Source organism: Sciurus carolinensis, chromosome 12 (genome assembly GCF_902686445.1).
Source record: "Sciurus carolinensis chromosome 12, mSciCar1.2, whole genome shotgun sequence".
In the NCBI taxonomy this organism is placed as follows: domain Eukaryota; kingdom Metazoa; phylum Chordata; class Mammalia; order Rodentia; family Sciuridae; genus Sciurus; species Sciurus carolinensis.
The window spans coordinates 56,539,844-56,566,062 of NC_062224.1; the positions used below are offsets into that span (position 1 = coordinate 56,539,844).

The 26,219-nt window shown below is 37.4% G+C and overlaps 1 protein-coding gene across 3 annotated transcripts in view; it reads right to left on the minus strand.

Moving 5' to 3' along the window:
- Positions 1-26,219, minus strand: part of Pld5 (phospholipase D family member 5) — a 429,659-nt gene that overhangs the window by 189,726 nt on the left and 213,714 nt on the right. The window lies entirely within an intron of this gene.

Here is a 26,219-nt window from a genome sequence, read left to right on the forward strand (position 1 = left end):
TAAAAACAAAAGGAAGCATAGAGTAACAAGAATTCAGCTTTGCCACCTATTTCTGCTCCAGAGACACACCAGGAAAGACTACCTCTCATTCGGGTTCTAGAGACTTTAAGATAGAAAAAAAGAAAAACATACTCAAGAATGTAAAGAGTACACAATGGTATGCCTCTACTTCATGTACAAACAGAGAAACAAGATAAAAAAAAATAGAAATAGCAAAAAATAATGTAAAGAAGAAATGGAAATAAAATGAATAATGGCAAGAATAAGCACCAACTGTGTTTTAGTCAGCTTTTTCACTGCTGTGACCAAAAAACCTGACAAGAACAATTTTAAGGAGAAAAAGTTTATTTGGGGCTCATGGTTTTAGAGGTCTCAGTCCATAGACTGCCAACTCCATTCCTTGGGGCCTGAGGTGAGGCAGAACATCATGGTGGAAGTGTGTGGCAGAGGAAAGTAGTTTAGGATGTGGCAAAGAAGAAGAAAGGAAGGAAGGGAGGAAGGAAGGAAGGGAGAGAGGGAAGAAGGAGGAGGAGGAAGAGAGAGAGAGAGAGAGAGAGAGAGAGAGAGAGAGAGAGAGAGAGAGAGAACCCTCCCTTCATCACAGACAAAATATGTATCTCAAAGGTACACCCTTGGTGACCCACCTCCTCCATCCACACCCTACCTGTCTACAGTTACCACTTAATTAATCCCTATCAGGGGATTAATGTACTTATTAGGTTAAGGCTCTTATAACCCAAACACTTCACCTTTGAACCTTCTTGCCTTGTCTCACACATGAGCTTTTTAAGAACACCTCATATCTAAGGTGTAACAAACTGGAAAACAACAAAAAGAAGTTAGTTAGAGAACACTCCAGAAGAGATAGCCCTTTGGTAGCAGCTGGCAGATTTGGGATTGGGTAACAATTTGGAATCAGGTAAAGAGTCACAGAAAGTAAACTGGTCATCAGAAATCAGTGCAGATATCTTCTATTAAAACCACTGTAGTACACAGAATTTCCATGTGTCCACATTTAATGTTAGTCTACCATTTTAACCATTTATCCAAGATTCTGTTTATGTGGAAAATTGTTTAACTGTGTCTATTAAATAGATTTTTTTACATTCTGTATCCTTTATCATATCAATATATGATAAGGAGACACATAATTTTTCAGTTAGGCTTGGTGGATTGAATGACAAATTTTAGTAGATGGTAGAATTTATCATATACGTGAATAAAGGTGTGTTAAATTTAAATAAGGAGAAGACCTTTTCATAAAGTTATTGCTGACATCTCCAAGTCCTTAATTGTGGTAGTGATCAGATATTGTTATTTCATAAATATGTAGCACATGATATATATATATATATATATATATATATATTCCCATATCATAAAATTTTAAAAGATATTTTGATAATTTTGTTTTAACATTATTGATTTCCTTTGTAATACTTTGCATTTTAATTTATGCAATGAAAATACCATTCAGGAAGAATCCATTGTTTCCTGTCAAAGGGGGGTTAGTTCTCATTGAATGGGCAATGCACCATCGATTCCTTTTTCTTCTCTTTCATACTGCCCCACCCCTGGTGATCAAAACATTGGTAGAGGGTAAGATTATCAGAGAGTTTCAGGAAGAGAGAATTGGGTCAAAGGCAAACATGGAAACGGCTAATCATTTCTAGATGGTAGAGAAACTGGGGCAAGTGAAGAAGACAGGGAGAAAGGTACTAGAAAGAATGGAAGAGGAGGGTGAAAAATTCCCTGGAAGTTGAGAAAGACCAAGTTTATTTTTATTAATATTTGGCTTTTAATAAAAATCAAAAGAAATCATGAATTTATAATGAAAATTAAAACAGAGCGCTGGTGGTCTGGGGACCAGGTTTTTGTTTGGAGAATGAATTCAGGGAGCAGGAAGCCCCAGAGGAAGGCCTGCTTACCTCCTCATTGTTGCCCTCTCTCACTCGACCTGCAGGTCTCCTTTGAGACAGAGCTTGTTTCCTTTGCCCTGCTGGAAAGGGTCTCTAGAAATCAGTTTTGAAATGACTTATTTCTGCAACCTATCCTTTTATTTCCTTTAACAACCAACAGCTGGCTACTCTCCAGGGGCCCTATCTAATTAGGGTATGTGCAGAACTCATTTACATGTCATTACAGCCCTTGCTATATACTCTTACTTCTCCTTCAAGGAAAGAAAGGAATAGGCAGATCTCATTAAAATTCACCTTTGGGCAAATCCCTGGAATGCCTGCTTCCTGGCTCTAAGAGAACTCTGCCCAGAGGCCATGGCACCATTCATGACATCAAATAACAGGGAGACGAGCTGAGTATACAAGGACACAATCCCGCCCAAATCTTTTTATGCCTCTTTTCGCAGTACTTGAAAATAAACTACAAATGATTTGAACTGTGAGTCCAGGGAGTTAGGTGGAATAGATATAAAAGGACTTTTACTTTGTTAATAGAGTTTAAAATAGAATTCTCACTCTTCTCCTTAATTGTGTGTATTTATCCTCCAAACTTAATGTGATCATCAAAATTTCTTCTTTAATCCAGGAGCAATATTGCACCTTCTCAATGAAATATTTGTAGTTCCCCTCTTAAAAGCTAGTAAAAAAATGAAGTTCTACTTATTTGCTAGCTTTTAAAAGTGGTGTATGTATGTGTGTGCGCACACATGCTATGTGTGTCTGTGTTTTGGTAGTTACAGAAATCTTTAAAAAATACTACATTTCCACACACTATTTTGGTATTATTGTAGAGAAATATAGAAAAATGTTTAAAAGGAAGGGTTTGAAATAACAGGGACAAAACACAGCTCTGCCAGTTATGAGCTACATGACCTTCAACAAATTAATAACCTGCTTAAATCTGTTTCCACTTCTGAAAAGACAAAAGGTCATTACAAAGATTAGAGGAGGGCATCTCTGTGAAGTGCTTTGCTCAGTGCCTGCTTCAGAGTATGCACAAAATAAAAGGCACCAGTATTTTTAAAAACAACTCACAGTATGAAAACCTGCAATTTAAGTTTTTCCAAGTTTTCAAATGGGTACAACATAGTGATTAAGAAGGCTCTACATATTTTGGCTAAAAGCAATCTAATAAACTGGAACATGCAAAATGAATGTGAGCTTTCTTTTACTGCCTAATGCAATAGATCATTATTAGGACCTGATTTACATTGATACGTGGCAATTTATTGACTTTCATTCCTTAGATCTTGGTTCTCTGATAGCATTAATCAGAAAGCTGAACATATGGGTTTGTTCCATCTAAACAATTAGATTTGCACTCAAAGTTAAAATGTATCTTCATTGTAGTCTTTTGGTTTCCATTAAAGTCCAGGATTGACAAGACAAAGGTTAATTTTCTCAAAAAGATACTGGACTTGGACATTGAAGTAGAAGATGACTTGATACCAATGGGGGAGATTCACTATATCACCTTTGGACTTGGAAACTGTTGAGAGAGATCAAGTGAGCTTGCTTTAATTCAGCTGAGAGATATATTCCATTTCTTCAGAGAATTTGGGTCAGAGTAAGTTTATGAATGAAAGATAGAAGATAGGATATAAGCAAGCTCTATGTGCTATTAATAATATCCTGATAATTCTTAATCTGGAAGTAGAGAGGACCAGTATATCAAAGTAATTAAAGATTTGCTTTAATGATCTTTGGTCAACATTTTAGTTTGAAAATTTCCCAATCTACAGAAAAACTGAAGAGGACAGCAAATACATTCATTGCAAGAAAGAATCTTGTGTACACAAACACACACACAAACAAGCTGAGTATCTAAGTTATAGATATCATGCAATTATTCCTGAAGTTTCAGAATACATTTCTAAGGAAGTCCTTTTTTCTAAATAAACACAATTATCATACAGGAAATTTGATGTAATATGGGCCTGTTATCCAATATTCAAATTTCTCCAGTGGTCCCAATAATGTACTTTGTTTTTTAACATTCAAGATCCAATTAATGTTCCCTCATGGCATTTAGTTAACATGTTCCTTTGATCTCCTTTAGTCTAGGAGAGTTCTTTAGTATTTTTGCTTTGTTTTGTTTTGTTTTGCACGACACTGATTTTTTTTTTTTTATTGTATACAAATGGGATACATGTTGTTTCTCTATTTGTACATAGAGTCAAGGCATACCATTTGTGTAATCATACGTTTACATAGGGCAATGATGTTTATTTTTTTTTCCTTCTCCCCCACCCCTCCCACCCCTCTTTTCCCTCTATACAGTCCTTCTTTCCTTCATTCTTACCGCTCTCCTTATCCCTAACCCTAAACCTAACCCTAAACCTAATGCTAACCCCTCCCACCCCCCATTATATGTCCTCATCCACTTATCAGCGAGATCATTCGTCCTTTAGTTTTTTGAGATTGGCTTATCTCACTTAGCATGATATTCTCCAATTTCATCCATTTGCCTACAAATGCCATAATTTTATCATTCTTCATTGCGGAGTAATATTCCATTGTATATATATGCCACAGTTTCTTTATCCATTCATCAACTGAAGGGCATCTAGTTTGGTTCCACAATCTGGCTATGGTGAATTGAGCAGCAATGAACATTGATGTGGCTGTATCTCTGTAGTATGCTGATTTTAAGTCCTTTGGGTATAGGCCAAGGAGTGGGATAGCTGGGTCAAATGGTGGTTCCATTCCAAGCTTTCTGAGGAATCTCCACACTGCTTTCCAGAGTGGTTGCACTAATTTGCAACCCCACCAGCAATGTATGAGTGTTCCTTTTTCACCACATCCTCGCCAACACCTATTGTTGCTTGTATTCTTGATAATCGCCATTCTAATTGGGGTGAGATGAAATCTTAGGGTAGTTTTGATTTGCATTTCCCTTATTACTAGGGATGTTGAAAATTTTTTCATATATCTGTTGATTACTTGTACATCTTCTTCTGTGAAGTGTCTGTTCATTTCCTTAGCCCATTTGTTGATTGGATTATTGTATTCTTCGTGTAGAGTTTTTTGAGTTCTTTATAGATTCTGGAAATTAGCGCTCTATCTGAAGTATGGTTGGCAAAGATATTCTCCCACTCTGTAGGCTCTCTCTTCACATTTCTGATAGTTTCCTTTGCTGAGAGAAAGCTTTTTAGTTTGAATCTATCCCAGTTGTTGATTCTTGCTTTTATTTCTTGTGCTATGGGAGTCCTGTTAAGGAAGTCTGATCCTAAGCCAACAAGTTGAAGATTTGGACCTACTTTTTCTTCTATAAGATGCAGGGTCTCTGGTCTGATTCGAGGTCCTTGATCCATTTTGAGTTGAGTTTTGTGCAGGGTGAGAGATAGGGGTTTAGTTTCATTCTATTGCATATGGTTTTCCAGTTTTCCCAGCACCATTTGTTGAAGAGGCTATCTTTTCTCCATTGCATATTTTTGGAACCTTTGTCTAGTATGAGAAAATTGTATTTATTTGGGTTTGTGTCCATATCCTCTATTCTGTACCATTGATCTACCTGTCTATTTTGGTACCAATACCATGCCGTTTTTGTTACTATTGCTTTGTAGTAGAGTTGAAGATCTGGTATTGCAATACCCCCTGCTTCGCTCTTGCTACTGAGGATTGCTTTAGCTATTCTAGGTTTTTTATTCTTCCAGATGAATTTCATAATTGCTTGCTCTATTTCTGCAAGGTACATCATTGGGATTTTAATTGGAATTGCATTGAATCTGTATAGCACTTTAGGTAGTATAGCCATTTTGACAATATTAATTCTGCCTATCCAGGAACATGGGAGATCTTTCCATCTTCTAAGGTTTTCTTTAATTTCTTTCTTTAGTGTTGTGTAGTTCTCATTGTAGAGGTCTTTCACCTCTTTTGTGAGATTGATTCCCAAGTATTTTATTTTTTTCGATGCTATTGTGAATGGGGTAGTTTTCCTAATTTCTCTTTCTGAAGATTCATCACTTATGTATAAAAATGCATTGGATTTATGAGCATTGATCTTGTAACCTGCTACTTTACTGAATTCACTTATGAGTTCTAAAAGTTTTCTGGTGGAATTTCCAGGTTCCTCTAAATATATAATCATGTCATCAGTGAACAGGGATAGTTTGAGTTCTTCTTTTCCAATTTGTATCCCTTTAATTTCTTTGGTTTGTCTGATTGCTCTGGCTAGAGTCTCAAGGACGAAGTTGAATAGAAGTGGTGAAAGAGGGCATCCCTGCCTTGTTCCAGTTTTTAGGGGGAACGCTTTCAGTTTTTCACCATTTAGAATGATGAAGATCCCAAGTCAGTTCTTTTGCTGAATAATCCTGAATTTGTTTGCTTGATTGTTGCCTCATGATTAGATTTATATTCAATATTTTTTGCAGGAACACTACCCAGGTGATGTGTTTTCCCACATTCAGGGTACCAGGTGGTGCAGAGTAGTGGCCGGTTCTAGTACGAGCGATGTTAGCCTTGGTTATTTGGATAAAAAGATGTCTGCCAGATTTTCCGACTGAAACTCCCTGTAATTTCCTCCCTGTATAATTAGTAAATAATTTGTGCAGAGGCCCATTGAGGTGGTACAAATATCCTGTTCCCCAGCATTTCACTAAGTAACATTCTTCAAGAATCCTATGATTCTTGACTGAATCTATTTTTTACTATGCTGGCTGCAAATTGGTAATTTCCTATCGTGTTCTATATTTGTTAGTTGACACTCTTCTGTAAAATCACCCATTTTATGTTTTTTTTTAAATAAAAAAATTTTGTTTTATTGGTATGGACTCCAGGATTAATTTTCTAAAATTCAAAGGTTTTTTTTTTTTTTTATCTATTACTGTTGTGATTCATTATGATGTTCAAATTGTTGCATACACTGCAGAAGCCCTTGTCAGTTATATATGCATTCTGTTCTTTTGATATATATTTTCAATTTTTCAGTATTTTCTTATTTTTTCTCATCAGTTGTTTCATTTTTATTAACTTTCGGATTGACTGGAAAAGAGGGGAAGGTGGAGTGGCTGCTTCCCATGTCCACCTCACTCTATATGCCATCCTGTCAACTCATGGCGACTAGGAAATCCACCGTGATGGCAAAACAAATATTTTTTCTGGCTTCATATTTTCCAGTGCTGGCCCAGAAAGGAAATGAAGACCCACCAATGTACAGGGGTCTTCAAGAGGAACATCAGACCAATTAGAAGACCACTGCAGGGCTGGAGGTGATGCTCAGCAGTAGAGCACATGAATTCCATGCTCCAGGTCCCAGGTTCAATTCCCAGCAACAGAAAAAATAGAAGACAAATGCAAAAGGCTAGCACTGAGGTGAAAAAATCATGAGAGCTTGAGTGTGGGGGAGGGGTGTGGAAAAAACTGGGGAGATGTTGAATATATGTTAAAGGTAAAGTTTTAGTCAGCTTTGTGTTTCTGTGGCCAGAAAACTTAACAAGAAAAAGGCAGAGGAAGAAAGCTTATTTTGACTCACAGTTAGGTCAAGGGTTGGCACCCTATGACTCTGGGCTCAAGATGAGGCAGAACATCAGGCAGAAAGGTGTGGCATAGGAACGCAGCTCAGCATACTGCAATCAGTAAACAGAGCTCTGCTCACCAGGGACAAAAAAGGCATGCCCCCAGCGACCCAACTCCTCTAGTGACACCCTATCTGCCTACAGTTACCACCCAGTTAATCTATATAAGTGGATTAATGCACTCATTAGGTTACAACCCTCATAATCTAATTATTTCACTTCTGAATGTTCTTGAGTTTCTGCGGGACACAGCACATTCAAACCATGACAGGAAGGGACCCTCAATCACTGCCTTGTAGAAGATACAGGAGGTTGATCTACCTATATAGTCAAAATTTATCCCCGGGTTTATTTATTTTAAAATAAATTCTTGACTAACAATTTTTGATTTCAAGTTGTCTTTGGTTTAAAGCATAGTCAAACTGTTAGCAATTGAGGATTTACCATTGATTATTGCTAGTATCTGTGTTTTTGAAATAAGGCCAAAGAAAAAGGAGAGCAGACTTGTCTTTAACACCAGAACTTACCCAGTAATTTCAAAGCAATGATGCTTTGCTCTATCACTACTCAGGGACGGTGGGAGCTACTTATTTATTTATTATGAGAGGAACATTCTATGCCATTTTCTTTCTTCCTTCCTGTTTTGAATCTCAGCAATTCCCAGTAAATCTCATCATTTGACAAATTCTTTCTTGCCCACCATTATGAGCTATGTCAGATTGATGTGAACCCCACTGATACTGGTCAAGTGAGAAGCTGACTGGTCACCACTGATTGTCCAACACCTTGTTTGGTATAAGTTTTCTATGTCTCAGTAATTCTCTCAAAACCTTGAGAGAAAGTAGACCTGGAAGAATCCTTGGACTAACATAGCAGTTTCTTCTTCAGGAAAGTTGTATAGATGATGCTACTCTGAGAACTAAAAAATGATTTTTGAAAAGCAGGAAAAGTGTCAACTAAGTGGCCCCGTTGAGTGATGCAATTGTAAATCACAAGCTGTCTCGTGAGCTCTATAGTTGGTACCCTTCCCTGGGGACACTGGGCAGAAGACAATTTCAGCTCCTATATTTCAAGTCCACCAACAGTGATCAGCATCATTTGGCAGAACATGTGCCATTTCCAGTGGTTTAAAATAGTTTTTCTAAATGTGCCTTTTCAGTCCAAATATGGCTTGAATTTCTTCAGAGTTGACACACAAAAGGGAATGGGACAATTTCGTAATGACTAAATTTTGCTGGATGAACAAATAAATTCTATAACTTGATTCACTTCCAGACCCCTTACTGAGGGTAGGTACCACAGAAGCCTATGTAGGGGTATTTCCCTTAACGAAATAAATTGGTTTCTATCAACTTTCTGTGTATATAGAATTTTAATTATTATTAACTCTATGCCAAAGTTTTAAAATTCAAGAGGCTGAGGATGTAACTCCATGGTATGGCATGTGGTTAGCAAGCACAAGGACCTGGTTTCAACCCCCAGCACCACCAAAATAAAATTTAAAAACAATAAAATTTAGCATTGCCTTACTTAATTATTTTCCTAAATATTTAAAAAAATTGAGAAGTCAGGCATGGAGGCATACACCTGTAGTCCCAGCAACTTGGGAGGCCAAGAGAGGCAGATGGCTTAAGCCCAGGAATCCGAGGCCAGCCAGGGAAACATAGAGAGACCCTGACTCAAAAACAAAAACCAAAGTATTAGTAATTGAGGAAAAACCTCAAATGGCTTTGGTAAAACCAAATGTTTCATCCAATGTTTCTATTACAAAACTTTAGTGACAATAAAAATAATTCTGATTTAAACCTATTAACCTATTTTTATGATTCAAGGAAAACTTCCTTATACGTGTAGGAAGTGTTATGTGCTTAGGTTAAGAAAATTCAAATAGTCCAGATGATCCCCAGCAACTCATTCCGTTGCTAGTATTCTAGTTCCCGCACCCAGGGTCAACCACTGTTACCAGTTGCTATTTTCAACAACTGAGGTATTCTCTGCATACATAGTCATTAACTTATGTACTTCCTATATTTGGATCTTTCAAAGCATGTAGGACCACTTATTAAGATATAATAAATGTTTCCTTCATTTATTCATCTGGAGGAAGTCAGGACCTCAAGAAGGGTTTAGTTCAGGGCCCAAAGAAGAGATTGCCCACCAGCCATTTCCATTTCCCTATTTGTTTTTCAAAATCCTGAGCTGCTGAAGCGATGACACCAGGCATTCCTGAGAGGAAGGGTATAGAGGAATGACTTTAGAAGCACCAAGGTAGAAAGGAGAAAGCCTCCAGGACTGGAAAGAGGGGAACCTTTGGGGGACTTTACTAGCAGCAAAGGACCTAAAGAGGGCAAACCAGCTCAGGGTCCTCAGTTTTACCAGGCCCAAGAACTGAGGGGACTCAGAGTTGTGTGAATAGATGCTAGTGATAGTAACCAAAGGAGCCTCTGATGATTGCTGCTGGAAAAGGTTCTGGAATTTTGTACAACCTTGGGCAATTAGTGCTGAGAATGTATTCCTACCAGTCATCAGGCTTAGAGTCCAATTTAAGCTGATATAAAGCCTATGACTGGAATTTCTAATGAATGGAGGTTTGGCAGTTGAGAGTCATACCTACCACACAAATGTTGTCCTTGGTCTTATAATGAGTCAGATGAATACTGTTACCCTGAATGGCATTACTATGGTGCAGTCTGCTAAGCTATGATCAAGGAATACCCTGTGGTTCATATGAAACATCCTTTGGCCTCGACAATGTAGGAATTTGGTAGGAATCAGAGGGCAAGTTGTGAGAATATTCAGGAAGCAAGAAATGGTGGTCTTATCTAACCAGCATTATTTTTTAATATCACCTGTCTGCACAAATGAGCAGTTACTCCTAAGTCAAAGGAAAGAACATACAAAATTAAAATTCATAAAATTTTTTAAAAGATGGGGATTTTGCCCAGCCTATCCCTGAACTCCTGGACTCTAGCAGCCCTCTTGCTTTGGCTTTCTACCGATGTAACTGTGCCCTGTGGAAATTCACAATTTTCTCCCAAATAACCAACTCAACATCAGGCAACAAACAGAAAACTTCACTCATATTACCTCTATGATATCTTACTGAAAAGAGAGTATGCATTTGTTAAAACTCACATACACACACTTACATACACAAACATTTTTTGCTTTTTATAGACTGGTAACAGGAAATTCATGTAAATCTTAACTTGTCCCATGAAACCCATAATATGGCATCAATGCACCAACTCCCTTGCCAGGAAGTGGCATTTTCCATTAATTTTTAATAAAGAAATTACATTAAGTTTCCCAGTGGAAGAATCAGGGGAGTTAAGAGATGTGTGTCTTGGGCTGAGCTGCCATTTGCTCTTGTCTCATTATCAGTTTGTAGGCCAAAGTTTCATTCAATGGCTCATTTGTTGCTGGCAAGGGACTTAAAATGTTACTGGAAAGGAAACCTTTAGATACCAATGGTGCTTAAGGTCTGGACACAGAAAATTAAGTTGAATCCTCCTATGTTTTATTTTAGCAACATGCGGCATGTGGAGCTGAAAAAGTTCCCATTTGTGTAACTGATCTGTATCTGTGAAAGAATGCTGCTATTCAATGTAGAAGAGGGCAAAATTAGGAAACGAGCAAAATGGTAAACATTAAAAACAACTGAAAAATGCACATGAATCTCAAATAGCCATATATTTTAAAATACTGTGAAAACTACAGCTGTTATTTATTGAGTAGGCCTGCATGCCAAGTACTTTGCAGACACGATCACACTACCTTGGGATACAGGTATTAGCTTTCCTATTTTTATTCTTTGTTTACTTAACTGATAAAACATAACACTATACATATTAATAGGGTATCATGTGATTTTTTGAAACATATACACATTGTGAAATGTTTAAATCAGGGTAAACATCTCTATCTTCTCAACATTAGTCATTTCTTTACGGTAAAAACAATCAGTGCCCTTCTAACTTTTGGAAATATACAGTACTTTACTGCATATAATGTGACAATATAACAGTTCTTTGTTACCTATAGTTACTCTGTTGTGTAACAGGATCCCAGAACTTCTGGCTCCTATCAAACTGTAACTCATTGCCCACTGATCAACCTATCTCTATCCCTCCATCACCCTTATTTTCCACAACTTCTGGAAATCACCACTCTGCTCTCAACTTCTATGAAATCAACTTTGTTAGGTTCCACATATGAGAGAGATCATGCAGAATTTCTCTTTCTGTGCCTGGTTTACTTCATGTAGCATAATGACTTCCAGTCCCATCCATGTTATTGCAAATTACAGAATTTCATTTTGTGTGTGTGTATGACTGAATAATATTCCACTGCGTATATGTACCACATTTTCTTTACACATTCATCAGCTGACACAGGTTGTTTCCATTTCTTGGCTACCGTGAACCATGCTTCGATAAAGCTGGAAGTGCATATATCTTTGAGACATATTGATTTCATTTCCTTTAAATCTAGACCCAGCAGCAGGACTGCTAGATCATAAGATAGTTTTATTTATAATTTGGAATGTGAAGATAACCAGGTTTGGGCAATAGTGTAATGGAATAGGACCAGTCACAAGTTAGTAGCAGAACCGGTTTTCAAATTTTGTTCTGTCTGACACCCAAACTGCCTTGCTCAATGCCTCCCTTCTTGAAAGCTCCCTGTGTTGTTTGTGTGTATATGACCATTTTAGGACAAGACTGCAAAAGCAGCCCTGGTGGGGACCTAGTAAGGATAACAGTGTGGGTATGAACACTAATGAACATTTGAAAGACAGGCTTTCCCTTTGTTTCCTTTTTGCTATATAATAAAACACATTTATTGCCTCTAACAATAATTATCCACTCTCCATTAATACACTGATGAATTTTTAGTCCTGCAAGTACCACATTAATTAGCCAAATCTAGCTTCAATTTTCTCCCACAGCTGTAATCAGTCCTTCATGTAATTTCTCAACTTAACATCTCAATGGATTTCAACATATTTTAAAACTTATGAACTCTATTATATGATGTGATAGAATTATTAGGTACTATAGGCATAAGAAAAATTAACATCCAAGTGTTTTTCATGAATTTGTTATAAATATGTAAATATTTTAAATAATGAGTAATAAACCTTTCATTCATCTTCCATTATAATTAACTTTTGAATTTAAGCAGCATCCAAGAAGCTATAAATTTGGGCTTCTGATTCACTTCCAATCACCTTCTAATTTATATTTTCTCTCATTACAACGAGGCTATGAAAAACTTCAATCTTGCAATTCTCTAATCTTGGAAGTTTAAAAATTCATAAGGCAAAATTAGAATCTGTGTAGGAGACATTAGGGTTTAGTAAAAGGAATGCTGAACTGTAAGTCATAAGAACTTGATTCCAGGCCAGGGTCTGTATCCTGCTCAAATTATTACTTTGCAAAAATTATTTCTCATCTACAAAATGACAAGGCTACAAGGGACATTCTTTGAGATCCCATCCATGTAATGTAAACGTGTAAATAAAAACGAATAACAAAAATGTAAAAAAATTATACATTTTTAAATTCATCAAATTAAACTCCTTAAAGTGATTGCAAATCATGGTATGTATCAATAGATAAATAGGGTACACATGTGTACATACAAGTAGATAAATGTATATAGTTATTTTATATCATATCAGAAATAATTTGCAAATAATAATGAAACCAGTTAAATGTGAGCAATAGGCTTTAGTTTAAAATATATTATGTAAGGAAAAATTAAATTTTTAACAGTTTAACCTTTTTTGATTATTTCTACTGAGAGTCACTTACCCAATTAGCCAGCTTTAAAGTATTTAGAAACTTTTTAATACACTCCTATTAAAGAATAGGAGGGGAGAAATGAGAGTATAGCCCAAGGCAAGAAAAAGAAGAAGAAGAAGAAGAAAACCTATAAGAAATCAAGGGAAAACTAGCATTTCCATGAGAGCAGAGGACAAATGGAAACTTCCACTGAGGGAAATGGTACATTAAGGAAGAAGAGGCTTTAGAGATCATGTAGCTGTCCTTTTATAATTCAAGCTTTCTTACTGGAAATATGGAAAATGACAAATCCAAAAATAGTGTGGCCTGGGAAGAGGGAGTGAGGAAGAAGGCAACACATTGATAACACTGATCCTTTCTAACACATTCTTCCTCAGCGACGAGACAATCCCTAGACAGGAAGCAAACACCATCCAGGGGTAAGAAAATCCCTGGGAAGGAAATATCCATTAAGTCTGGAATGGCAGTCTCTGGGAGGAAGCCAAAGCATTGATCCTTCCCCAGATAAATCCTTTCCCAGTGACAGTATAATGGGACCCTGGAGGGAAAGAGATAAATACTGAACACTGATCCCAGATCCTTCGCTCTTCTCTAAGTCAAAATATTGCCCAGTAAAAGCAAATCTCAAATTCCCACAAACTCATTTCCTGAGTACCCAAACTGACACTCTCTATCAATGATTAAGTCACCTCTCAGTGTAACCTATATAAGAACATTTCCCCTTTGGCCAGTGGCTCATTTTCCATCAGGAAAGTGGGTCCACCAAAGGCATGACTCCACTGCTGAATAAAGAAGGTGCTGGTCCATGAAATTTGCACCCAGCTTGGTCATTTTGTGTTAACAGGAAATAGCCCCAATATTTCCCCCTTCACAATTCCCTAATTGGATTAGAATTCAATCAAATTAGGGAATTCATTTCTGATCAAGTTTAAGGATGAAAAATGGAACTTTCAAAGGCTTTTTTAATAACTGTTCAATATGGATATTTTGAGCAAGCTCTTGTCTGAATGGAATAAATAATTTATTATTTTTTAAAAATATTCTTAGAGTATGGAAACATATTTTACCTGGAGAAGGTCAAAAGGAATAACTTGACATAATAAAAGACAGAATGTGCCATGCAAAGTTTGAATCAGGGTAATAGCTCAATCAATGGTTCTTTACAAATCCACACTTAAATGCCAAAGCTTATTTGGTTATAGTATTGATTTTTTTTTAACCCAACAAAATGTCACCCTCAGAGGGGGGCTCTAAAACAAAAGCACTCATGTGTGGTTGGGGCATAAATGAGCAGCAGCAGTAGTTGTAGCAAGATGTAGTCATGATTTAGAGACTCCGTCACAAGCAGCATTTCAGCTTGGTCTGATATTCCCTAAACACACATGCTGTGAGCAGATAGTCCACAGTTCTGGCACCTGTCTCCTTCCCTTTCTTCTACAGGCTGTGGGCAGACATATGTGACTCCTGTCTCTTGGATATCTTCCCAGAAAGACCAATGGGATTCTTTCATTTCTTTTCCAGCATACTTAATGGAACCAAATTCTCTCCTGAACTGAGTAGGTAGCAATAGCACTGTGAAAAAAATTGTCACACCTGTTCTTCAGGCTCTTCCATAACACAAATACTAATGATGGAATCTCTGGGGGAGGTGGGACAAAATTCCTTTTTTTCAACCTGTATATGATCAGAACACTTAGCTCCTGTATACCAAGACAAGGTGAGGCAGGTAGAAGCAGGCAAAGAGTAATTTGCAGCTAAAATGTTAGGATCAAGGACATGCCATAAATCTGTGCCCCAGGCATAGTTACCAAGAATGGGTAGGACTAGAAGAAACTGTGAAACTGGCTATTTCACTTCTAGTTTAATAAGGAAGAAGATGAGATGAAGACGGAGTTCATTGCTTTTCAAGGTAGCAGGGCCAGTGAGGGGTAGAGCTGGGTCTGATTTTAATTCAGACTTCCAGAATCTTAACCCAGCAATCTTTAGTTCCTGAACTGATTCATAGCTCTTTAGGCAAAACCCTTAGGGCTATATGTATTAATAGTGTATATATGGTAAACCAACAAACAGAAACTCTGTAATACTCTGAGGCAACTGTATTCATAGAGTTAAAGGGAAGCATACAACCAGTACACTAAATGGAATAAATAAGACCCTAAGTAACAATTTTTTAAGATTTTGCCACCACAAATTATTTTTAAAAGTTTTTGTGTGTGTTCAGGGCTTGTGTTCCCATACAACTATAATTTCCTTATAACAAGAAGTGAAAAAATCCTCAAGCATTTTAAAGCAATACGTTCATTATAGTTTAATGGCAAAAAGCAGTTCAAACAACTAGAGGCCCTAAATTGATGGATTGCTGTACCGTGTTCCCACTGTTTCTGACTTAGGAGGTTTGGGAGAGGCCTGAGAATTTATTTTCCTTTCTTTCTTTTTCTTTCTTTCTCTTTCTTTTCATTGTTCTTTTTAGGTATACATGACAATAGAGTGTATTTTAACATATTATACATATATAGAAACAACTTATGCTAATTAGGATCCCATTCTTGTGGCTGTACATGATATGGAGTTTCACTGGTTGTGTATTCATATATGCACATAGGAAAGTATGATGCTGCTGGCCCAGGGACCACACTTTGAGAACCGCTGGCTAAGAGCATAACCTTGGACTAATAGGTCTGTGTTCAAATCTACCACTTCTTAGCTGTATGATTTCACACAAATTACATAATTTTTGTTGATAAAAACCACTGATAATCTTATTGAGGATCCCTAACATGGGACACATCACTTTTTTTCTTACTTTTTTTTTTTATCCCCTTTTGTCCTTGTTTTCAACAATTTGAGTATCTCTTAGTGTGGATCTCTTTGGGTTTATCTTGCAGTTCTTTAAGCGTCTTATATTAGTATATATGCATGTCTTTTCTCAAATTTTGAACATTTTCTGCCATTGTTCCTTCAAATAACCTTTGTGTCTTGCTCTCTCCTCCTTCTGACCACAGAATGCACACACTGGTCCATTTGATGGGGTCCCACAAGTTCCCTAGGCTGTGTTTACTTTTCTTTATTCTTTTACTCTTCAGACTCAAAAATTTCAAATGATCTGGTTTCAGATTCACTGATTTTTCTTCTGCCTATTCAAGATTGCTCTTAGATTCCTCTGGTAAATTTTTCAAATCATTTCATTTTCAGCTTCAGCGTTTCTATTTGGTTATTTTTATAAATTCCATGTCTTTGTTGAAAATCTCATTTTGTTCATATATAATTCTCCTGATTTCCTTTCACTGTTTGCATACTCTTAAGAGTTAAGTCTGTGTCAAGTATGATGCCAGTGTTTCTTTAAGGATCGTTTCTGGAGATTTACTTGTTTCCTTTGAACAGCCTGTGTTATTCCTGTTTCTTGCATGTCATATGTTCTTTAACCAAAAACTGGACATTTGAAAAGAAGAGCCAATTCTAGTCTTTGAGCACTGTCCCTAAGCACAGGGAGACCTTCACTAATCAGCCCTATGTGAAAGGTTGACATCTTCTCAGGCCTTTTCTAGGAATGTGTCTTTCCTGGGCCTGTGTGTATTACAATTCTGACATTCTCATATACACAGCTGGTTTTAAATGTTTCAGTTTCCCTAAGAGTTGCACCCTTATTTCTTCTTGGGGTTTTCCCTGTTCTGTTGTATTCCTCAATCAAAAATCTCTTGCCCTAGGCATCTGCAGGTCTGTAGAGCCCTTGTGATTTTCATGAACCATGCCTATTGTCCACATAGCTTCCTCTAGTTTGAGATCTGAGCTCTGCACTTTTGGCTGCCTAAAACTTTTCACTTTTCTCCATACAATTTAGAACACTGCAAACTCAGTCCAGCTCTCCAGTTTGCAGAATGAACAAGTGTGCTTCATGTCCCCCAAACTACATCGTGCCACACTAGGAAGGAAGTGGGAGAAAAAAAAACTCATCTCCTACTACTGTGAATGTTTATTTTTCTTGATTGGACATTCACCTGGCATGTGCAAAAATCTTTGACTGATTCCCAAAGGTCCTATAAAATGATTTCAGCCAGTCTTTATATGTTTGTTTAATGTTTCCTTGTCTGCCATCTTGCTGATGTCCTTACATATTTCCTTAAGCCTCAGCTGCTTAGAGTTGATACTTCACAAGATTGTTGCAATGATTAAGTGGGATAATGCATATAAAATAGTAAGAACAGATTCTGCTATAGTAAAATCTTAGTTCTGACCATTATCATTGTCATAAAAATAGTATAATTGCAGACTAAAGATTTAACTCCCTATCTTCCTTACTTCCATTAGAGATTTCTAATGACAATTTGAGAAAGCAGCACATAGGCAAAAGTCTTATCTTTAATATAGGCCTGGTTGGGTTTGATTTTAACACACTCATGTCTAATAAAACAGTATAAAAACAAAGTCACTTAAAAAAATAAAAAGCAAACTCTGTTATCTCATACGTCTCAGAAAAAAAAAAAGTTCATTGTATGATTCCTTCATTTCCTACATGTTGGTCAAATACCAAGACCAGTTCTTCTACCTTTTCTGATCTTCCTGCACTTTTTGCTGATTTGCCATTTTGATGATCAAATGCAATGACTTTTTTTGCAAAAGATATAAGCTGCCATTATAGGGAACATGCTTCATGCTGGGGAGACACTTCAATGTCAGTGAGTTGAAATTCTGTTATCAGCATCAGTCATTGTAGGGTTTGCAAGGTGAAGATCACCTTGGAATAATATAACCGTGATGCAGAAGGTGACAGTGAAGGTCAGAACTTAGAAAAGATTTCTGAATCAGATGTCAAAGGCATTTTTTTTTTTTTTTTACCAACTTAGTGGTCACCTAGGATCAGAGAAGCAACCAAGAAGGAAACCCAGGAACTTTAGCCTTGTGGCCAAGGCTACCGATACTCAAAGGAATCACTAACTTCAGAGGAAGTCAATGGATCTTCAAAAGAGATTCTGAGTAGTGTCATGAAATTTGGTGAATCCGTTACCTAAAAGTCAGGTTTTCAGATTGGCAGGTTGAAAAACCTGCTTTAGCTGGCACATGGAAATGGGGATCCTTGCATTCATCAAATTTAAAGAGACATGAGTCTGATGACTCTGTGTTAATCTACCCTAGTTTGGAATGAGCAAGGAGGTCTAGACAGTGTATATTCTCACTGTTAACAAAAAAGGAAAACATCACTGGTCTTCAAAGAGTTTCTCATCTAAGGCGGTTTGCATCATCTCACCCAGTATAAGAACTAACTTGCCAAAAATATTTCTGGTTCCCTTGAAGAAAACTCCTTCCCTTCTAACCAGGGCTTTTCTATGTGTCACCTCATGTTTCCATAGCAGAATGACTCCTTTCTCTTTCCTTCTTTTTTCTTATTTTTCCTCTAAGTAAGACACAACTTCCTGTCTGAAATTCTAATCACATAATAACTGCTTTGCTGAAACACCTTGACTGGATTTTCAGGTGCCCACTATTCAGTTATGTACTTACAGACAGAGGACTTGGCTTCCTCTCCTAAAGGACTATTAAATATTACTAATTTAACTCTGACGAGCTTTTTTTTTTGATAAGTGAAGGAAATGACTTTGTTAGCCCCAACTTATACCAACAGATTACAAAAACTTATTTTTAAGTAAAATTTTCATTTTAAGTAATTTAAAAAAATCAAAACATTACCTGTGTCTGCTGCTTGAAATATTTCCAAATTTCTGTCAATTAAATGCAAATCAGAACAACACAGAGAAGAGCTGTGCATTTCCCCTTCTGTTTCTGTGTAATATGGTCAAATAGCTACCTACCTGAGATTTCCATATATTAACACACAGCAGCCTTAGGGCCACTGCAATGGGTGACTGACAGTGCCAGGGAAGGTGTTTTCTCCTGTTCACAGTCAACTTTTAACTACTGCAGTCAGAATTCTATGCTGCCATAGGTTTCTTAGACAGAAAACAAAGACTGTAAGGCAGGCATCAAAACTTAATTAGTAGAAAGCCAGATTATAAAAATAAAAACTGTATTGAAAAGAATGACACTTAAATTATGTTTGGATTTATAGGCACCCCTGGACTTATGAAGGTTTGATTTATGATTTTTTTGACTTAGCAATGTGCAAAAGTGGTTAGAAACCATACTTTTCGATTTTGGTCTTTTTTTGAACTAGCATGTAATATGCGGTATGATTCCTTTGTGATGATAGGCAGGAGCTGTCAGCCGCTGCCCACCCCACTTCCAGGGGAAACTCCTGATATGTCACAATTTACTATTTACTGTATGATGTTTGATAGCTTAGGTATATTAAATGCACTTTTGACTTTACTGTTTCTTCAACTTAAGATGGGTTTATAGGGGGCTAGAGATGTAGCTCAGTGGGTAGAGTACTTGCCTAGCAAGCAAGAGAACCTGGGTTCAATCTGTAGTGCTGCAAAAAAAAAAAAAAAAAAAAAAGAAAGAAAGAAAGAAAAGTTTATTGGGACATAACTCCACCATAAGTTGAAGAACATCTATAGATGGAGTCTATATTGGAAATGACAGTTACCTAAATTTACAAGAAAATGGAAGTTTCTTGGTGGATGTTTTTAGTGAGTAGACAAACTGAATACCCACAGTGAGTCAAGAGCTATGCTAGGCTAAGGTTCAGTGGTAGAGTGCTTATCTAGCATGTGCAAGACCTTGGGTCTGATCCCCAGTACATATTGGGGAAATACAGAATAAAACCACAGTTTCTACCCTTCTGTCTTACTCTTCTTACTCATTTCTCCTAGAGAGAGAATCTTATCTCTTTGTTTAGGGGGGCCTTCAACACCCCTTGAAGCTCTAGGATTCAAAGGTTCTATTATGGGGGAAAATAACAGTTCCAGTGGGCACTGAGAAACACAGATCCTCAACTCCAGCTACCTTGCTAACTCACTGCATGATCATTTAGATTTTTTGAAACTATCTGCAGCTTTCAGACTGAGTTACTCCTGTGTCAAGTACAGGCTTTGGAATCAGAGGGATGCTTCCACTTACCTTGGGGAAGTAACTTGGACAAGACAGTCTCAGTTCTATTTTGCATATAGGAATTCAACATATACGTACAGATAGGATTGGAGTGAGCAGAACCAATGGCTAAGAGTTTGGGTTCTGAAGTCCTGGACCTAGTCTCCAATCCTGTTTCAAACATTTTCCACAAGGGTGACTGTGGGTAGGTTACTTATCTCCTCTCTGCCTGTCTTCTTGGGTGTATGAAGAGGGAAACGGTCATATTCTGTAGGACTAATATAAAAAGTAAATGACATATTGGAGATAAAGTGCTTTAGCACAGTGCCTACCACCTAGTAATTATGTAATAAATACCAGCTATCATTATTATTTGATATTAAATAATACGCTATATTTTGAGCACATAAAATTTGTGCCTTTTTTGACAGAAAATTCCAAAGATGTCAATTTATATTCAATATAGTTTATAATAACAAGCATGTCCAAAGTGTAGCTGGTTCACTCAGGAAAAACTGTGCTCTGTTGCTTGAGAAGATCCAATGGACATACATTCATTCATGGTTTTTGGTTGAAGCTGAGGGGACAGGTCTCCTGATCAAGAAAGAAGGTTAGAAAAAAATGACTTTGAAATGTCTCTTCAGTTATGGTTTTGTTGTTTTAATTTTATGGCATGTATTCATCTCTGGTTAGTAATGTTACTATTATTAACATTGAGGTAATAAACTTTAATTCATCAATTATTTAATAATTATTAATTATTTAATATATCAACTTTGAGTTACTTTCATAAAAGAATCTCCAACTAAGAAGTATTCAATAATTTATTAAAGACTTTACCTTCCACTTCTTTAATTCTAACAATTATAAAGAGAAGCTGCAATCAAAGCCAGCCCTACCAACCTAGAATGAACTGTGATTTTTATTTTAAAACTTTTATGTCTTATTACTTTTTTAATCTTGTGAAGCAACAACCACATTCTGTGTTAGCTGTGCCTCTGGTGATAATATTATGAACTAGGTCAGAAGGTAGTTAAAAAAGAAATAGGTCCATAGCTAAGAATCTCACTTCAAAAAACTCAAAAAACTTAGCTGTGTTCTGTGTTCAAAATAAACTCTATTTTCTATTCCAGGGTAATCATGAGATTTCTGAGAGAAGTGCTGAAGAAATGTTCCATGGAGAAGAAGAAAGGTTGAGAACCCAACGACCTGACCACGGTGTGCCCCCTTTCCTAGAACGACCAGGGGAAGCAAGCCCCTTTCCCTTGTTTCTCGATGTCTGTGGGTGCCACTGTTAAAGCAAATGCAGTCTGGGTACCTGGTCCAGGAAGTATCAAAAAACTTTACTTAGACTGGTGTTTTTATCAGCTGCTTGGGTTGGGGGTTTGGAAAGAGAACGTTGGAATATTCTGGAAAAGCAGTTTGCCTAAGAAGAAAAGCACAGAAGGGAATAATAGTGGCAGTAATGTAGGGCGAAACAATGTGCCTTGGGGCTAAGAAGGGGCCTCTGAGCCAAGAAAGCTCACAGCAGTGCTTGGACAGGCAGGGTGTAAAAATGCTCCTTGGCCTAGATGATCAAGAGGCATAGGGGAGAGGTGATCTACAGAATGTGTGTCCTTTCAGATGCTAGTACCCAGAGTCCCACTGTGTCCATTTTGAAGGAGGGAGGCCACCTTTGCTATTTCTGAGACACCTGCTATATTCCACCAGCAGGCATGCCAGGACCTGGATGATCATGGGCTAGTTCCCAAACAAGTGCACTAAGGGGCAGAAAGCAAATGAGTCCCACCACCAGCCAGCCCTGTGCTCTGTTAGGTCACATGGTTTGTTATTTCACATTCTGGTTTACATGACACTATTTTGTACATTGTGAGTGCCTAAAGGAGACTATGGGAAGCCTGCGACAGGGAAATGATGAATGTACTAGTAAAGAAGAGGTATCATATAATGTTTTTTAAATTGTAGGAATGTTAGTTTTAATTAGAAAAGGGGTAAATGGGGCATCCAGAAGAGGAAAGGGAAGGAAAAGAGAAAAAAGTAAGGACTTTTTGTCCATTTATTTTTATTTTTTGGTACTGAGATAGGAGATATTTAAAAATGAAATCAATCCTAGTGGACTGTCCCTGGGAATGGGGGTGGAAGTGTATGTTCTGTCCCATGGGTGTCACCCAGGAGCTCAGACCAGGATTCCACGATGGACCGGGGCAGGGGGGGGTGCTCCAGAGAAACCTACCAAAAAGGAGTTTCCAGCCTTAGCCTGGAGTTCCTTGGGTTTTATTTTGCTTTGTTTTGATCATGGAACACTAAAGTCAAAGAAAAAAAACACTGGGAGAACAAAACTCAAAGTTGATCAAGGACCTAGGCATTAAACCATAGATCCTGTGCCAATCAGAAGAAAAAGTAGGCCCAACTCTCCATCATAACAGCTCAGGAACAGATTTCCTCAACAAGACTCCTAAAGCACAAGAAATAAAATCAAGAATCCATAAATGGGATGGCATCAAAGTAAAAAGCATCTTCACAGCAAAGGAAGCGATCAAGAACATGAGCAGAGGAGCCTACAGAATGGGAGAAAATCTACGCCTACACTTCAAATAGAGCAATAATCTCCAGGATATAAAAATAACTCAAAAAACTTAACACCAAAAATCAAATAGCCCAATCAATAAATAAGCAAAGGCATTGAACAGACACTTCATAGAAGAAGAAATATGAATGGTCAATAAATTTATGAAAAAATGTTCAACATCTGTAGCAATTAGAGACATGCAAATCAAAACTACACTGAGATTCTATCTCTTTCCAGTCAGAATGGCAATGATCAAGAATACAAGTAACCATAAATGTTGTTGAGAATGTGGGGGAAAAGTTTCACTCCTACATTGCCGGTGGGACTACAAATTGGTGCAACCACTATGGAAGGCAGTATGGAGATTCTTAGAAACTTGGACTAGAACCACCATTTGACCCAGTTATCCCACTTCTCAGTTTATACCCAAGGGAATTAAAATCAGCAAACAACAGTGATGCAGCTCAATTCATAATAGCTAAACTATGGAACCAACCTAGGTGCCCTTCAACAGATGAATGGATAAAGAAAATGTGGTATATACACACAATAAAATATTACTTAGCTATAAAGAAAAATGAAATTATGGCATTTGCCCTTAAATGGATGGAACTGGAGAATATCATGCTAAGTGAAATCAGTCAGTTCCAAAAAACCAAAGGTGGAATGTTCTCTCTGATATGAGAATGTTAACCCAAAACAAGGGAGGGTAGGGAGGGGAATTATAGAAGTTCACTGGCTTAGACAAAGGGGAATGAAGGGAAGGGGAACAGAGGAATAGGAAAGACAGTAGAAAGAATTGGACATAACTTTCTATGCACACATATCAATACATGACCATTGTAACTCCACATCATGTTCAACAAGAATGGGATCAAAGTTGTAATGGGTTGCATCCCATGTATGTATAATGTGTCAAAATACACCCTATTGTCATTTATCAAAAAACAAATAAAAAAAAAAAACAACTTACACTGCCATTGTAAAATAAGTACTTCATTAATTGTATTTGTTCATTTTTTTAGGCAGGATAATGAGTCACTGAGTTTTATTTACCTAGGAAACATTGTAATTTAATAATATACAAGACTGATAAAATGACTACAAAGTAAGGTGATTTATTTTCTTAACAGAAATTCCATAAAAAGAATTAAATGAAAATTAAATGTCTTAATTAAAAAAAAAGTCAGGATAAAAGTAGTCTTTCTAAAGAAAAGTCAGCTGATCTTCAGACTATATTTGTGATCATTACATACATATGTATGTAAATATGTGAAATGATTACACATGTATTTAAACATACTGATAGGTATGGATATGATTGCTGAAAATGTAAATTTGAAATTTTAGCATTCCATTTATTTATGGCATTACACTGTAGGTGAGATGTTTTTGCACAACTGGATCGGCTGGGGATTTATGCTGAACAAGTGCAACATGAAATATAGCTCTCAAGCATAACTTGTGGATACTTTGTTTAATGATGTTGATCTTTTAAATCTACATTTGCTCCCAGACTTGCTAATGAAAATGAAAGCTTTTTGAGTAACTAAGGTAAAGAAAGCAGTGGAGGCAGCTGTGCAGAGATGGCCAAGAACTCAAGTTGGGTTGCAGAAGGATGTGCTCCCCTTCCAGAGCCCCTCACCTCTGGAGACTTGTTGCCCCACATGAGCATCTGAAAAGAGGGCAGTACACAGATGAAAGTTCTGGTTTTGGACCTGGAGTCTGTGAACTAATCACAAAATAAGCTGAAATGAGAAGATGGAGAAATATCATTGATGGAGAGTTTTAAAGTCTCCTGACCCTTGGAGACATGATAATATGAAGAGGCAGAAGCCAATGTATCACCAGACAAAAATAAACATACTTGGCACCAATCTCCAAGGAACTTGGCGATTGTTTTCAGGCAGGTCACTTGAGTGGGAACTGCCATCGCTGGAAGTCCAATAGAATGTGCTAGGGAACTGGAAAGAAAATACCCGGTTCCACTTTCAGAGGCTGGGATTTCATTGGTTTTGGGGTGGGGCCTGGGTAGCAGAACTTTTTCTAAAACTCTCCAAATAATTCTAATGCACAAAGTTGAGGATTGCTACTTATGGTGTTGAAAAAAACACGGCAGAAACTCATCAGAGATTCTTAAACTAATTAATTTGCAAACTACTTGGAGTAGAACAAAACAGTCCATAATCAACCATTTAGAAATTCTCTGTTCAGTGTAAAATACCTCATGGGGTTAACAGGCAGAAAGACTTTCGGCTCATCAAAATATCAGTGAGATTGCCTGTGCAATGCAAAATAACCTTATTAGGGTCAGATATTGTCTTGACAAATGTCAAGGTCATGAGGATTCCAAGGACTGCTGCTATGGTTTGGATTTTAAATGTCCCCATACGCCATGTGTTGGAGGCTTTGTTGCCAGCCTGTGGTGCTATTGGGAGGTGGCAGAACAAGGGAACCTCTAGAAAGAGGGGCCTAGTGGGAGGAAGGTAGGCCACTGGTGACATGGCCTTGAAGGGAATATTGGGACTCTAAGATCTTCCTCTCTCTTTTCTTCCTGGCAGCCACGAGGCAAACAGGTTCCTTCAACATGTTTTCCCACCATGTTATAGTGTGTTGCCACAGGCCCAAAGCAATGTGGCCAAACAACCATGGACGGAACTTCTAAAACTGTGAGCCAGAATAAATCTTTTTTCCTTCAAGTTCTTTTATCTTAGGCATTTTGTCATAGCTGATTAAAATGACCACTCAGAAGACCCCAGAGCACCTGGATTACATTAAGAAATGTCTACACTTTTGTTGGGTAGGATTCAAATGAAGGCAGAGTGTTTTCATAGCTTTGGAGCCTTGCGTGTAGGCTAGATACAAATCCACATACTCTTGGTAGAAATGATCTCATTTAATGCACATATTTGTTTGCTCTGGCCACGTGGTCTTTCTACACCTCTTCAAACACACCAGCCATGTTGCCACCACCCTTCTTCTCCCCCCGGGAGTTGTCGTCCCCCACATACCCAGGTCTTCCTGAGTACAATAGTTCCCCCTTATCAGTGATTTGACTTTCCACAGATTCAATCTTGGTCTGAAAAAAACTAAATGGAAAATTCCAGAAATAAATAATTCTTAAGTTTAAATTATTTATTTCTCAGTGTAGCATGATTAAAACCTATGCTATCCCACTTCACTCCATCCAGGATGTGACTCATCCCTTTGTTCAGCACATCCATGCTGTATACACTACTCGCCCAATAATCACTTAGTGGCCCTCTCAGTTATCAGATTGACTGTGGGAGTGTCGTGATGATTGTGTTTAAGAAACCATTATTTTACTTAATAACAGCCCCAAAGCACAAGAGTTGTGTTGGTGACAATCCAGGTGTACCAAAGA